At 34.5% G+C, this 16,299-nt stretch overlaps 1 long non-coding RNA gene across 1 annotated transcript in view; it reads left to right on the plus strand.

Annotated features, from left to right (window-relative positions):
* LOC103609288 overlaps window positions 1-16,299 on the plus strand; it is a 30,550-nt gene extending 14,251 nt beyond the window's left edge. Inside the window, exon 3 of the long non-coding RNA XR_552117.1 lies at window positions 16,215-16,299. This is a non-coding gene — a long non-coding RNA (uncharacterized LOC103609288). The remainder of the gene's footprint in view (window positions 1-16,214) is intronic.

Below are 16,299 nucleotides of genomic sequence, written 5' to 3' on the forward strand. Positions count from 1 at the left end.
TGAGCAGGCAGTTGGTTATATGGGTCTGATGTTCAAAAGAGCATGAATGGTATTGCCCGTGAGTGAGGAAAAAAGTGGGCCTCCTATAGAACCCTTGCAACATTAACATTTAAGGGATGAGCAGGAGGAAGAGGCTACAAAGGAGACAGAAGGCCTAGGTAAAGAGATAGGAGGAAAAACAGAAAAGTATAACATCACAGAAACCAAGAATAAGGGAGGGTTTTGAGAAGGAGGAAGAGAGATGAGTAGTGTCAACTATGGCTGAAAGGTAAAATAATAGGAGTGAATGTACGCTTTTAGGATTTAGTGAAAAGGCCATTGATGACTTATGTGAGCTGTTATGGGCTATGAAGCCAGAGTGTTTTGGACTCAGAAGTGACTAGGAAGTTAGAAAGCAAGAAATAGTAGATATAACTAATTCTTTCAAAAGGTTCAGATGTGAGGAGGAATAAAGGAGTAATACCTGGAGGAGTATGAATTGTTCACTATCATTTTAGATGGGAGAGACATTAGCATGTTTAGTGTTTACAAGAAGGAGACAGTAGAGAGACAGAGACCAAAGATACAGGGAGAAGGGATAATTAGCAGTGTAACACCCCCCCAACCCCTCACCCCAAGTTGGCCAGGAAGAAGAGGATCTAAAGCATAAGTTTTAGGAGTGAGAGAGGAGAGGACCATTTCCACCATTGTGGTGAGAGGAGATGGAGGGACGTTTATAGGTTTTATGGCAAGAAATTCAGTTCTTATTCTGATGGCTTTTGTTTTCTCTGCAAAGTGTATGTGGTCTTCTGCTGAGGGTTCTGAGGGGCTGTGGGGGGGTGATAATGGTGAATTTTTAGAAGAGTGAAGAATAGTCTTAAGAAAAAATTTGAAATAAATCTATATAGATCCAGAGAAAGAACTGATTAGGAACACACACACAAAAATGGCCAGGCAGTGTTTAAGTCCTAGTTAATTTTGGTGTTTATAGATTCATTGTGGCACCAGTATGCTTAGGTATGTTATTTTTCTGCAGCAGCAGTTGCTAGTCCAAGTGTTTGCATGGACAAGCCAAGCTAGGCCTTTTTTTTTTCATTTCTTCTATTAGAAGCATTTCCTGTTCAGTGCTATATCCACTCATCTCTCAGCATCTTCTTTAAAAGAAAAAACAAAAGATCTCTTTTAGTGTCATGCACATGGTTTGCTTGATACATTAAGTAATGCCGTCACTTTTTTAATCTCTCTCCTGAAAGCATGCTTTCCTAGAAGTCTTGTGGTGAATGGAACCACACTTGGTCAGTTGTGGTTGTGGGTTTCCCTTGTTTGTCTCACATATAAATGGCAGAAACAGATGCAGAGTTGTTCCTTTGGTTTAGAGTTGTTCCTGTATTTGGAACAACGGTTCATTACAGTTAAGCACCATCATTATGCTTTTTTCTTGGGGTTTAAGACTGATATCTTGTATGATATTATAAAACTAAAATTCTCATTTTATATAGTATGTATTTATGATATATAGATCTAGACTGTAAATCCTTAACTGTTTTCTGAATGTGATTGTCTCCTTACCTGTTGACACCCTTACATTGTGTAGATTTCCAATTAGGTCTACAAAGTGGCATAAGAAATCATTTTTAAATCAGTGGGTTAACAAAGTGAGGATTTTAAGAGTTTTCCATAATGGCATTAATTTTTTTCCTTTCACCTGTTCTTTTACTCTCTTTCTCATGAATTTAATTAGTTTTTATATTGTAGATGGTTGATAATAACTTACTGAATTCTTTGGCCTCTGCTTCTGCTAGACTTTAGCTTTATTTGCTCTCAGCCATCAGAAGGTGAAACTCTTAAATCTGTCATTGCTTTTCCTTTTTCTATGGCTCTTAGATTAAGGAGAGCCCTTCCTCTGTGGCTTTGGTATTTTAAATAACTGAATTTGTACTTAGTTGGAGATATCAAATAAATTATAACTAATGGGTACATAAATATATTTAGACTGTGTTTGTTCAGTTTAAATCTAGCACATGAAAATATATAGGTACACTATTTTTAATGTTTTAAATTTTTTCCCCTAAAACTACTAACATACTCTTTGAGGTGCCTACTTCATCTATATAAATCGATGATTCTTAGCAGTTTTCAAGTCACACGGCCCTCTGAGAACTGATAAAAGCTATGGATCCCCTCTTCCAGAAAAATGCCCAGGTCCTAAGCTTTCTTTATCATTTGTATAGCCAGCCATTACCATGGGCTTTAAATCCAGCAGATGTCTGACCTTAAAACTGGGCTTCATAATCTGTACTCTAAGTTAGGGATTCAGGAGTGCAATAATTGCCTGTCTTTTTACACTGACCAGGGAAGCTGTTGCTGCTGTTGAGGTCCAGATGATTAGGATAACATGTATTCTTCATGAACTTACTGTTTGCTAATTTGGTCAAACCAAAAGTCCCTGTTGAATGTATCAGTTGTAATTTTATGACTTGTCACTTATCATTTTGATAGAATTTTTGAAATTGGAATTGTACTGTTGTTTAAGACTCTTCAAGTGTTTACAAAGTGCAAAACTATGCTGCCCTCAAGAAAATCAGTAGTAGGAGAGATAAACAATTGAAAGTATTGTAACAGAGATGTATATTAGTTATAATAGCAACACAGGAGCAGTACTCAATTTAGCTTGAGGGAGTTAGAAAAAAAGCTTCACAGAAAAAAATGAATCTGAACTGAGCTAAAAGTTGGGTGAGGGAATGGTATTTTGGGCAAGAAATAATTAGTATATAATCTCTAAGGGAATGATTGTGCACTCAAAGAATAACAGGTAGTTTGGACCAGTTGATCTATAGTTGTGGTACTGTGAAGTAATAGAATATAAGGCTACAGACAAAAGTAGGGGCCAGATTATAAAGTCCTGAAGTACATCAAGGATTTTGTATTGCAGGCCCCAAATTTTAAACAAAGTGCATGACATGATTAGATTTGTACTTTTAGACACTCAGTTGGAATCAACATAGAGATAGATTAAAGAGGATTGAGAATAGAGGCAGAGACTAGTTTACAAGGTGAGAGAGATCATGTGTCAAGTAATTTGGAGGTGAGTGAGGAGCTGCCAAGTTTTAGATTTGGGTGATGCGGTGGACACTGATGCCATTGACTCAGTGAAGGAGTATAAAGTGAGGAGCTGCCTGTGGAGAAAAGACCATGATTTAGATTGAACAGGTTAAATTTTGAGGTGCCTAAAGATGCCGAGTGAGGAGCTGCCAAGTTTTAGATTTGGGTGATGCGGTGGACACTGATGCCATTGACTCAGTGAAGGAGTATAGAGAGAGCAACTTGCTGTGGAGAAAAGACCATGATTTAGATTGAACAGGTTAAATTTTGAGGTGCCTAAAGATGCCCTGTAGAGAGTCAGAGATCTGGATCTGTAGCTCTGAGATAAGCACATAATGGTTTGGGACTTAGCATAGACCATAATGTAGGTAAAGAGTGTCCATAGATAAAACTGCTCAGTTTAACAAGTAAGAGCAGGGACTGGGGTTGGAACCCTGGGAAAAATCAGCTTTAAGCATGGGTGGATAAACAGGAGCCTTAAAGAAAAGTAAATGGAGAGGAAGAAGAGTAATCAGGAGAGGAGAGAATAATTGTGTGGGAAGCAGGAAGGGCATTCACAGGAGAGAGCATTCAACAGTTAAATTCAAATTCTCCAGCAAGTGTAAATTAAAAAAAAAAAAAAAAAAGACCAAAGATTTTCCTGAATTGGGAAGTAAGGCAAACTTTGGTGGTACTGGGGAGAACAGTTTCAGTGGAGTGGTGGAAGTGAAACTTAGAAGGCTACTATAATTCATTTTTCCAGCTCAAGAGTTACTAAGAGTATTTGACATGTGTGCTGGCACATGTAGTTGTTTCAGGATTGACACAGAACAAGACCAAACAGTTTTTTTTTTAATAGAATAGATTTGAGCATGTACAAGGGTACTTCAAAAAGTTCATGGAAAATGGAATTAAGATGATTAGAATCCTTCCATGAACTTTTTGAAGACCCCTTGTATATAGACTGAGGTGAAAAGTTGGTGAGAAGAGTGGGAGAGATTGAAGATGTGTGAAAGAAAGATACACATGCACAAATAAGCAGAATAAAGTACAGGAGAGATGAGAGGCAAAGGTCCTGTAGAGGAGGAGGGGAATTCTGCCCTTAGTATAGGGTACAAGTAAGTGTATGATTTTACTTTCTGGAGATTTTCTCCCTTGTTTCTGATGTGATTTCCTTAATGGCTTCTTTCTTTCTTTCCCAGGCTGCACCATATCAACTGCTATAGAATCTCCTGTGCCTCAATTTATTACCTTTAGCTGGATCAAATCTCCTTTGGAAACTTAACTTCCTGTTTGTACTCTTTAATAAATGTTTTCAACTCTTCTATTAATTTCAGAAATAAAAATGCCAAGGAACTTCTTTCCTCTTAGGTTAATGTAATTTTCAGCTTGTAATTTTAAAATATAGGCTTTTAAAAACTTCCTATTTAAAGTTTTTATTGCAGGAACTATGCCTCATTTTTATTTAATAAAATGAAAGAATAAAATATAAAATATAAAACACATTTTAAAATAACCTCGGGCCAATGTGTTTATATCCTGAAAGTAATATATATATATATATATATATATATATATATATATATATATNAGAATAGAGGCAGAGACTAGTTTACAAGGTGAGAGAGATCATGTGTCAAGTAATTTGGAGGTAAGTGAGGAGCTGCCTGTGGAGAAAAGACCATGATTTAGATTGAACAGGTTAAATTTTGAGGTGCCTAAAGATGCCCTGTAGAGAGTCAGAGATCTGGATCTGTAGCTCTGAGATAAGCACATAATGGTTTGGGACTTAGCATAGACCATAATGTAGGTAAAGAGTGTCCATAGATAAAACTGCTCAGTTTAACAAGTAAGAGCAGGGACTGGGGTTGGAACCCTGGGAAAAATCAGCTTTAAGCATGGGTGGATAAACAGGAGCCTTAAAGAAAAGTAAATGGAGAGGAAGAAGAGTAATCAGGAGAGGAGAGAATAATTGTGTGGGAAGCAGGAAGGGCATTCACAGGAGAGAGCATTCAACAGTTAAATTCAAATTCTCCAGCAAGTGTAAATTAAAAAAAAAAAAAAAAGACCAAAGATTTTCCTGAATTGGGAAGTAAGGCAAACTTTGGTGGTACTGGGGAGAACAGTTTCAGTGGAGTGGTGGAAGTGAAACTTAGAAGGCTACTATAATTCATTTTTCCAGCTCAAGAGTTACTAAGAGTATTTGACATGTGTGCTGGCACATGTAGTTGTTTCAGGATTGACACAGAACAAGACCAAACAGTTTTTTTTTTAATAGAATAGATTTGAGCATGTACAAGGGTACTTCAAAAAGTTCATGGAAAATGGAATTAAGATGATTAGAATCCTTCCATGAACTTTTTGAAGACCCCTTGTATATAGACTGAGGTGAAAAGTTGGTGAGAAGAGTGGGAGAGATTGAAGATGTGTGAAAGAAAGATACACATGCACAAATAAGCAGAATAAAGTACAGGAGAGATGAGAGGCAAAGGTCCTGTAGAGGAGGAGGGGAATTCTGCCCTTAGTATAGGGTACAAGTAAGTGTATGATTTTACTTTCTGGAGATTTTCTCCCTTGTTTCTGATGTGATTTCCTTAATGGCTTCTTTCTTTCTTTCCCAGGCTGCACCATATCAACTGCTATAGAATCTCCTGTGCCTCAATTTATTACCTTTAGCTGGATCAAATCTCCTTTGGAAACTTAACTTCCTGTTTGTACTCTTTAATAAATGTTTTCAACTCTTCTATTAATTTCAGAAATAAAAATGCCAAGGAACTTCTTTCCTCTTAGGTTAATGTAATTTTCAGCTTGTAATTTTAAAATATAGGCTTTTAAAAACTTCCTATTTAAAGTTTTTATTGCAGGAACTATGCCTCATTTTTATTTAATAAAATGAAAGAATAAAATATAAAATATAAAACACATTTTAAAATAACCTCGGGCCAATGTGTTTATATCCTGAAAGTAATATATATATATATATATATATATATATATATATATATAACATTTCAGAGAAAGTAAACTAATAAGTAAGATTATCATGGAAATTCAGTTTCTTTCACCTGACAGTGGGAAGTCAAATCTTGCAGTGTGCTAGCACTCTACTGATTTTAGAATCAAATGGATGATATTAGGTATAACTAAAAATAACCAAATACCATATGAAAACAATAGCATTGGAGTTAGTCAGATTGCTCACTAGAATGTTTGTGATAGGCTAATTGGTTCTTACTCTTTTTGTATGTCTTGCCTGAAATAGGTATTGTCTAACTAATTCCTTATTTCCATTGAGTTCAACTAAGCATCACATAAGACAACGTAGGCAACAACTAGGATAGAAGGAGATAATCAAGGTGAGAAGGGAAGAAAAGTATTAGTAAGAGAGAAAATAAATAACAGAGATGGTTAGGCTATAGAAAAGAAGCAAAATTTAGAAAATTTAGTCTGGTAGAGAGGAAGAAAGCTATGTGGAATAGAGGAAATTTGGTGGGGAGAAAACTTTGTAAAAAACTGATGGAATTTTCCATTAAACGAGAAGGGTTGAAAAGGAAAGAGGCAAATTTTACTCAGTTAATAAGAAAACTTTTTTTTTCCTGGCTGTACTAGCTGTATGAGACTTTTGTAGAATACTTTTTTGTACATTTAAACTTCTCTAAAATTACTTTTGCATATATTATCTCCTTGTATCTGTATAAAACCCTAAAAAATAGATGTTATTTTCTCTTTTTACATGAAGAAATTAAGAAACAAAATTATTTTCTGAAGGTCAAATTTACAATTAGAATTGAAGTTTCCTGAATTGTAACCAGTGCTCATCTTAGTAATGGATAATATTTCTTAGTCACAGAGCTGAACTCGGTGTTCTGCCATTAATAAGACATTAATTACATTTCCCCTTTGAGCATCATGAGTGGCTAATTCCAGGCAGTGTGAAAGAAAAGTTTTCTCTTCGGAGTCCTGTTTATATTGAAGCATCCATGGATCACTAGCAGCTGTGTGTAGGGGAGGTGGTAGTTGCCATAGGATACTCAGGAGTAAGTGGGAGTATGAGGATCAGAGGTAGGATAACAAAGTGCTTGCTGTCTTATCTGGGACAGGTATCTAACACACTCTTATAAGAGCTGATGCTGCTCAGACTGCCAGAGCTGTATAAATCTGCCCATAATCAGAATAAAAAGTCTTGAAATGTGAACTCTTAATAGCATATTCACATTAGAAGCAACATAATGTAATAATCAAAAAGTTTAAACCCAGCTGTCACTAATTGTATGACTTTAAGCAAATTATTTAAACTCTCTAAGCCTCAGTTTCCTCATCTATAAAATGGAGGTAATAATTAGGAAGATTAAATGTTAAATGTATGATGCTTAGTAAATGATGCTTGAATTTAGTATGTATTTAATAAATTTTAACTATTTTTAGTGATACTTTAAAAAATGAATTTATTACTAATCCAGAAGTATTTTGAGAATATTCTGAAAGTGGGGCAAAATTTAATGCTTGCATTTAGAAAAGTAATTAAGTAATACTCAGGAATAATATAAGTACACTATGTGAAAGTTCTAAGGTGAAGACTAAGTACATGTACATTTCATTTAAAACTGTTCTGTTCTTATGATTGAGTAGTTTTCTTCAGTAGGGATTATAAGTAACTAGCATTCATTGATATATTTTTGGGCCAAAGGGAAATGATTTCCTTAGCTATTAAGATTTGAACTTATAAGGGGCCAGCCGGTGGCTCACTTGGGAGAGTGTGGTGCTGCTAACACCAATGCCACGGGTTCGGATCCCTATATAGGGATGGCCGGTTAGCTTACCTGGGAGAGTGTGGTGCTGACAACACTAAGTCAAGGGTTAAGATCCCCTTACCCATCATCTTTTGAAAAAAAAAAAAAAAAGATTTGAACTTACAATTACATGGCTTGCTCCTCAGAAAATTGTTTTCCACAGGGTTTTATTGTTTTATTTTGCCTTTTGTTTTTTAATTTTTATTTTCAGGTAGTTCTAGATCTGGCTAGTGGCTTAAAGGTTATACAATTATGTTAGCATCTCATCTCGGTCACATCTGGCGTGTTTATTCACCATTATAGACTTCACTGACAACCATTTTGCTTTTTGTGTTCCCTTGAGATATTAACAGCTAACTAAGTCATTTCAAGTCACGTCCTCAGGAATAGAAGGGAAAACAGTATTTGGGTGAGAATCCTCAGCTTGAAATGCCATGGTTTGCCTTGATTTATGTAGGGAAGATTTGAATAATAATAAATGATACAAGACCAAAGATGTTAATACTCTGTAAGTTTTGCTTCTTTGTTTAGTCTCTGCCTTCTTCATTGGTAAAATACAGATTTTCCACTTATCTCTCCTTAGAGACTATAAATCTAAAGCATTATTTGTGATTATCCAAGGGTAATATTTTGCTTTCAAGTTTAATAGACGTAGGGATTAGAGGAATTGAGAAGCTCCCTAGCCTCTAGCATCTCAGATTGTAGAGAGAAGTCTGTCTATGGAGGTCCGGAATTTTCTGCCCTTGGTCCTGTTGGGAATCAAGGAACAAGTTCAGTGGGTCATCAGAATAGCTTACCAAAGCACATCAATAAAATGCCTTCAACTGAGGACAAATCAAGTATTTCTGTGAACCTTACCTGCCAAAAATCCTAATTCTTCCTCTCGGAGATAAGCCCACATTTTCATATGGTCGCATTGTCATAATGTTAGCCAGAAAGATTTGTCAAGAGTGTTTGTGAAATTTTAATAATGTACAAGATGTAACTTCTGCATTTAGGTGCTTTAGACAATTGAGCAATTTTCAGTTCCACTCATAGTTAGTTTTGGATCCACAGTCACATAATATGCCGTGGATTATGTATCTTTTTTACCTTGGGAAGTATATGACAAAGCATATACTAGGCATTTAATGCATATTTAAAATATTACTAGAAAAAAGTAATATCTCTTAATTTTTTTAATTTATGAAGGGTTTATTGAGTTCTTTTGGTTTTAACCTCATTATTTTCTAGTTATAAAAGAAGGCTAAAATGTGATTTGTTTACTATCCCACAAAGCCAAGCATGAATTAATTGCAGAATGTGGACTAAAATAATGTATATTGGTCTTATTGCAGCTTTTGTTGGTGGTTTTTATTAAGACATAGCCAACTGTTCTCATTTATTAGGATGGTTTTGTAGCAGTCACAATTCTGTATGGCTCATATTACTAGGGCAAACGTGGGTTAACCTTTTTATAAGGCTATATTTCTTTACCTCTATTAAAGGAGACCATGTATAAGTAATATAGGATTCTCAGAAATAACACATAAAATTATCTTATTTTAGTAACTTGTTTTATTATCTTTAAGCTTGATCTTGTAAGCTTTTGACCTCCCACTAAATCCATAAAAGAAAACTTAAAAATAGAAGCAGCACAATATTTATATTCCAAGATAACTTTTTAATTTAATTATATATAAATAATCATTCTAATATTTATTTGGTAACTTTAAGGACATAAGCAAACAATAAGTTGTTTTCCCCCAGTACATTATGTAAGTAATATATTGGAATAATTCTCAAGAGAGGTCTTAATGGCACTAGCTAGGAAATTAGAGAAATTAGGGAGCAAGAAGAGACATTAAGTTTTTGTTATAATATTGTATATAATATTCTATGACTGAAATAAGTACAATTTGAAGATTATATTACAAAATTTTAAGAAATTTAAAATTTTTAAATCTTTAAGATTTTAAGAGCTTTGAAGTTCCTTAAGAACATGAAAATCAGAGTAAGTGCAATATACTATAATTCATAACACACTTACTCCAGGTAAAAAACTTTTAGCTGCATCCTTGTATGTCTACAAATCTTATACTTTTTATCCCAGTAGAGCTGTAGGGGAGGCAAAGTACAACTTCAGCTGCCTTCACTCTCCTAAAAATATTGAACTTTACTTAAATTATTTTTGTCTTTATTATTTTCTTTGTATTTCCTGTTTATTATTGAAATTGAAAAGGAAATAGTACCAATACTCAATCTTTCATGTTCTTCACCTCTAAGAGTAATCTTATTTCACTGAATTAATTGCGAAATTATCTTGTTTTGTAAGGCCTACAAAATTTTTTTTCCTAGCTGAGGAGAGAAAAGATCCAGACTAATTGAGTCAATGAAGGTCAAAACAAAGAGTCTGGATTCAGTTTACGAAATCTTATTGTACTCTCATTACCTGTGCCCTCACCCCAGTGACCTGCCTTAAAATATATATGCATTTTAAGCTTTTATGCATGCTAACTATAGTGTTCATTATATCATATTATTAATAATATGTTTACTATATGAGACACTGCTTACGTTATATAATTTAATCTTCTGGACAACCTCATTTTGTTTCAGATCAGTTATGTTTCTGATCAGTTTAAGCAACTTGCTCAACAGTTGTCATAGCTAGTAATCAGCAGGGCTGGCTTCTGTCTCAGATATGTCTTATAGTCAATCATTATAATTGCTTTTATTTATAGCCAATACTGTTAGACATTTGCTTTCCTGATTTTTGAATCCTTTCCTCATGCTCGTTGTTACTTTGATAGATGGATGACCAGAGCCATATGTTTTGTAAGAAGCATAACTTCCCCCCCGCCCACCGATCAGTCTACTTGGCTTTAGCTTCCCATTGTTCTTGAATGGGAGGGAAAAAGAAGGAGGTAGACTAGATTATTTTATGTTAATTACTAAATGACTTTGGTAATTGCAGGGGAAAACAGGAGGATATGTTAAGAAATTACATTTGTTTGACCAATGTAATTTGATGATTAGAGTATTGGCCTGAGAGTTGGACAACAACATTTTCTAAAAAAATCAATGAACCACTTTATTCCTTAATGATTAAATTAGGATATTATTTATTGTTTCTATTCCTTATGAGAAAGTTGTGAAAAATATTGTATTATAATTACTTCAGCTAAGTGTTTTAAGTCATGTAGAATAAACAGCCAATTATAAGAATGATAGTTTTTAAATTATGTTTTAAAATTATTTTATCCTGGTCTTTGGTCATGGCCTAGCATGGTGCCATCTCCACAGCTCTGTGTCCTCTTCTCCAGAGGCGAAGGTAGCTCTGCTGCAGCCTCTGTCACGCTGTGACCTGCAGATATTGGGAGATCCACAGGGAGAACATGCGGACACCCTGGAAACTGGCAAAATAAGTTGCTAATTTGTGGCAGTGGATAACTGTTCTGTGTCCTTACATATAGTCTTGGTATATCTATGCTAAATGCTATGGGACAAACTTGGCAGCACCTAGAGAAAATAGAAGCAGAGTAAACACTTTCTAATTCATACTGTGAGATCAACATTACCCTACTACCAAAACTAGGCCCAGGCAGGGAAAAGTGCTGGGCAGCCCTCCACCCACCTACGCAGAAGGCAGTAGCCAGCACTACCACGACTGGGGAGGTCTTCCACCACTTCTGTAGAGATAGTCCACAACAGCCACCACCACAGCTTCTACTCCTGCAAAGATGGCTTGCCTCCACAGTAGGAGCCACAACCACCATGCAAGTGGCTTGCCACATATTTGACTGTATTGACACAAGGAGAGTCACCAGAGGAGCCTGGAAAAAGAGGAGGAAGTCTTTCTCCTCAAAGTCCACTCCATAGAAGAAGCAACTGATTTAGCAAATGACCCGAAACCAATGTAGAGATATTAGAAACATGAAAAAACAGATAATGTGATACCACCAAAGGAATATAGTACTTCTCAAGTACCAGATCCTACAGAACAGGAAACGTTTGAAATGACTGAAAAGGAATTCTGAGTAACAATCTTAATGGAATTCAATGAGATAAGAGAAGACTCAATTAAGCAACACAATGAAAGAAAAAATATACAGAATATGAAGGAGGAAATTTGCAAAGAATAAGAATGTAGCAGAACTACTGGAACTGAAGGATTCATTCAGTGAAACAAAAAACACAACTATGAGCTTAAGCAGCAGATTAGAGCAAACAGAACAAAGAATTTCTCCTCTCAAAGATGGTCTTTATGAAATAACCCAGGCAGACAAAAAAAATTTTAAAAAGGAAAAAGGAATTTTAAAAAATGAAGAAAGTCTAAGAGAGCTAGCAGACACCTTAAGTGCACAAACATCCGAATCATGGGTGTTCCAGAAGGGGGGAAGAAAGGTAAAGGCATTGAAAATCTATTCAATGGAATAATAATGGAAAACCTGCCAGGTATAGGGAGAAATGCAGACCTTCAGATCCAGGAAGCTCAAAGATCCCCAAATACATTCAATTCAAAATGATCCTTTCTGAGACACATTATAGTCAAACTGATAAAGGTCAATGACAGACAGAGAATCCTAAAAGCAGCAAGAGAAAAGTGTCAAGTCCACCTATAAGGGAGCTCCATCAGACTAAAATCAGATTTCTCAACAGAAACTCTACAGACAAGAAGAAAATGAGATGATGTATTCAAAATACTAAAAGAAGAAACTACTAGCCAAGATATTATACCCAGCAAAATTATCATTCAAAAATGATGGAGAAAAGTGTATTTCCCAGACAAATAAAAACTGCAGGAGTTCACGACCAGCCCTCCAAGAAATCCTCAAGGGAGTCCTGCATCTGGACTCCAAAAAATGATAATCATCACCATGAATACACAAGAAAGAACCCTCTGTAGAACAAAAATGCAAATGAGAAAGAGAAGGAAACTAAACCTTACCACCTCAAAAAACCAACAAACATTGAAGACAATAAAAGGGGAGGAAAGAAACAAAAGACATTTAAAACATCCAAATGAAAATCGATAAAATGCCAGGATTAAGAGAATATCTTTCAGTAACATCCCTAAATGTAAATAGATTAAACTTCCCACTCAGAAGACACAGACTGACTGATTGGATTAAAAAGCTAGACCCAAACTGTATGCTGTCTTCAAGAGACTTATCTCATTTATAAAGACACACACAGATTAATAGCGAAGTGAGGAAAAAAGATATACAAGGTAGAAACCAAAAATGAGCAGGAGTAGCAATTGTTGTTTTGGATACAATAGACTTTAAACCAAAAACAGAATAGAGAACCCAGAAATCAATTCACATATTGTAGCCAACTGATCTTTGACAAAGGCAACAATAACATAACGTTGAGGAAAAGACTGCCACTTCAAAAAAGTGGTGCTGGGAAAATTGGACATCCATATGCAGAAGAATGAAACTAGATTTGCACCTCTTGCTATGTACCAAAACCAACTCAAAATGGATTGAAGACTTAAGTATAAAACCTGAAACTATAAAACTACTAAAGGAAAACCTAGGGGAAACACTGAGGAAGTAGCACTGGGCTAAGACTTTATGACTAAGACCCCAAAAGCACAAGCAACAAAAGAAAAAAATAAATGGATTATATCAAACTAAAAAGCTTCTGCAGAGCAAGGAAAACAGTCAACAGAGTGAAAAGAGAACCTACAGAATGGGAGAAAGTATTTGTAAACTGTACATCCAACAAGGGATTAATATCCAGAATATACAAGGAACTCAAACAACAACCCAGTAAAAAAAAAAACCCAGTTAAAAAATGGGCAAAGAAGCTGAACAGACATTTTTTGAAGGAAGACATGCAAATGGCCAACAGATACTTGAAAAAATGCTCAAACATTACACATCACTAATTATCAGGGAAATGCAAATTAAAACCACATCGAGATATCATCTCACCCCAGTTACACTGGCTATAATAAAAAAGACTTGACAATAACAAATGCTGGTGAGGAAGTAGAGAAAGGGGAGCTCTTCTATGCTGTTGGTGGGTTTATAAATTAGTTTCCACTAAGGAAAACAGTATGGAGGTTTCTCAAACAACTACAGATAGATCTACCGTACAATCCAGCAATCCCACTCTGGGTATATACCCAAAGGAATGGAAATCATGATATTGAAGGGATGCATACACTCCCATGTTCATTGCAGCTCTATTTACAGTAGCCAAGATATGGAACCAACCTAAATGTCCATCAACGGATGACTGAATAAGGAAAATGTGGTATATATACACCATGGAATACTACTCAGCCATGAAAAAGAATGAAATTCTGCCATTCACAGCAACATGGATGAGCTTTGAGAGAAAATTATGTTAAATTAAATAAGCCAGGTGCAGAGGGAAAAATACCACATGTCCTCTCTCATAAGTGGGAGCTAAGAAAGAAGGAAAGAAAGAAAGACCACAGTGGTCACTGGACTTGCAGAGGGAGAGAACAGATCTAGGGTTGCCTAGGGGGCTGGAGGGGAGGTGAAGGGGAGGTATTAGGGAGAGGTTGGGTGGGGGACACAGGGAATAATTGCAATTTGAGGTGGTGGGCATGCTGTTAGTATTGATCTGATGATCACATCTTGGGCACAGGTGGTGACAGTTCTGTGCCTCATGAGTATGTATGATTAATAAAAATTTAAAAATAAAAATCTTTTTCTACCCTCAAAAAATAAAAATAAAAAAGTAATAAATGGCTGCACTGTTTTACATTCCCATGTGCAATGTATGTGGGTTTTATATTCACATCTTTTTTTAACAGTTGATATTGCCTCTTTGGTATAGCCATTCTAGTGGATGTTAATTATTATCTCATTGTTTGATCTGTATTTCTCTAATGATGTTGAGCACATTTTATGTGTTTATTATTAATATGTATATTTAATTTGTAAAAAAAATGTCTATTTCAGTTCTTTTTGTTTTTTAATTGGTCAGCTGTTGTTTTATTATTGACATCTAAATTTTCCTTGTATATACTCTGGATACTAGAACCCAATAAAATATAATATATTTGTTTTTGTTCTGTGACTTATCTTTTTGTATTGTGTAGTGTTCTTTGAAAAACAAAAGTTTGTTAAACTATTTTTATTAAATTTGAAATGTAGATCATCATTTATTCTTTTCCTCATTATGATTTTGGTCTAATATCTAAGAAATTTTTGTCTAATCCAAAAATCACAAAAATGTAACCTAATGGCTCTTCTAAATTTTTTTTGGTTTTCTCTTTTAACATTTCTTATCTATTTCTGTGTGTGCAATTTGAGTTAGAAGTCCAACTTTATCTTTTTGCAAGTGGATGTTTGCAAGTGGATGTGGATGTTCAATTTTCCCAGCATGATTTGTTGAAAAGACCTTTTTTTTTTTTGGCTATTGAAATTTTTTGGCACTTCAACAAATTCAATTTATAGTAGATGAATATGTTTAATTAATAAGCCTTCAATTATATTCTGTTGGTCTACATGAATCAATTTTTATTTTGGTACCATACTGTTTGAATACTGTAACATTGTAGTAAGAATTGATATTGAGAAACATAAATCACTGAATATCTTTATTCTTTTTCATTATTGTTGTGGGTATTCAGTTTACTTTGCATAATCCACATAGACTTTAGGCCAGAGTTTATCAATTTCTTTTGAAAATGATACTTGGGAGTGTAAAGACATTACATTCAATCTGTAGGTCAATTTGTGGTCAATTTTTATCTTAATAGTATTATGTATTATTTTTGGATATTGAATGTCTTTAATATATTGAGTTTTTTTTGGTTTCTTTTCTTTTAGTATTCTTTTTCAGTGTAAAGTCTTTGAACTTTGTTAAGTTTATTACTGGGTGTTTCTTCTTGATGCTATTAATGAAATAATTTTTTTAATTTAATTTTAATTTAAAAATTTAATGTTAATTGATGTTAACATTAAATGTTAACATCAATTAACATGTTATTGATAGTTTATAAAAATGCAATTTAATTTTGTATGTTGATGTTGTATTGTGTGGCATCAATGAATTTGTTTATTAGTTCAAGTAGGTTTTTAGTAAACTTCTTATATATTTTATATACAATATTATGCCATATGTAATAAAGTAAAACTCTACCTCTTTTTTTATGGAAAAAAATAAAATAACTTTATCCTTTTAGAAAAATCTTATTTAGCATTTCTGAAAGATGGCTAGGTGACACCCTATTGTTGCATGAAGAACCTTGTTTGAATTTAAATCTTTCAAAGAAATACTGTTCTGAAGAAAAATTTTGTAAAAAGAGTAATATATGTCTTCTACTTTTACAACTGTGATTCCTCATATTGGTGTTATATGATTTTCTAAATATTACCATAATTACTTTTTTAGTGTATTTTGGGATCTCTACTGTGCAGCTCCAGAAAGACGAGAAACATGTGAACACTCAAGTGAAGCAAAAGCCTTCCATGATTAT

The sequence above is a fragment of the Galeopterus variegatus genome, unplaced genomic scaffold (assembly GCF_000696425.1).
Source record: "Galeopterus variegatus unplaced genomic scaffold, G_variegatus-3.0.2 Scaffold9427, whole genome shotgun sequence".
Taxonomy (NCBI): domain Eukaryota; kingdom Metazoa; phylum Chordata; class Mammalia; order Dermoptera; family Cynocephalidae; genus Galeopterus; species Galeopterus variegatus.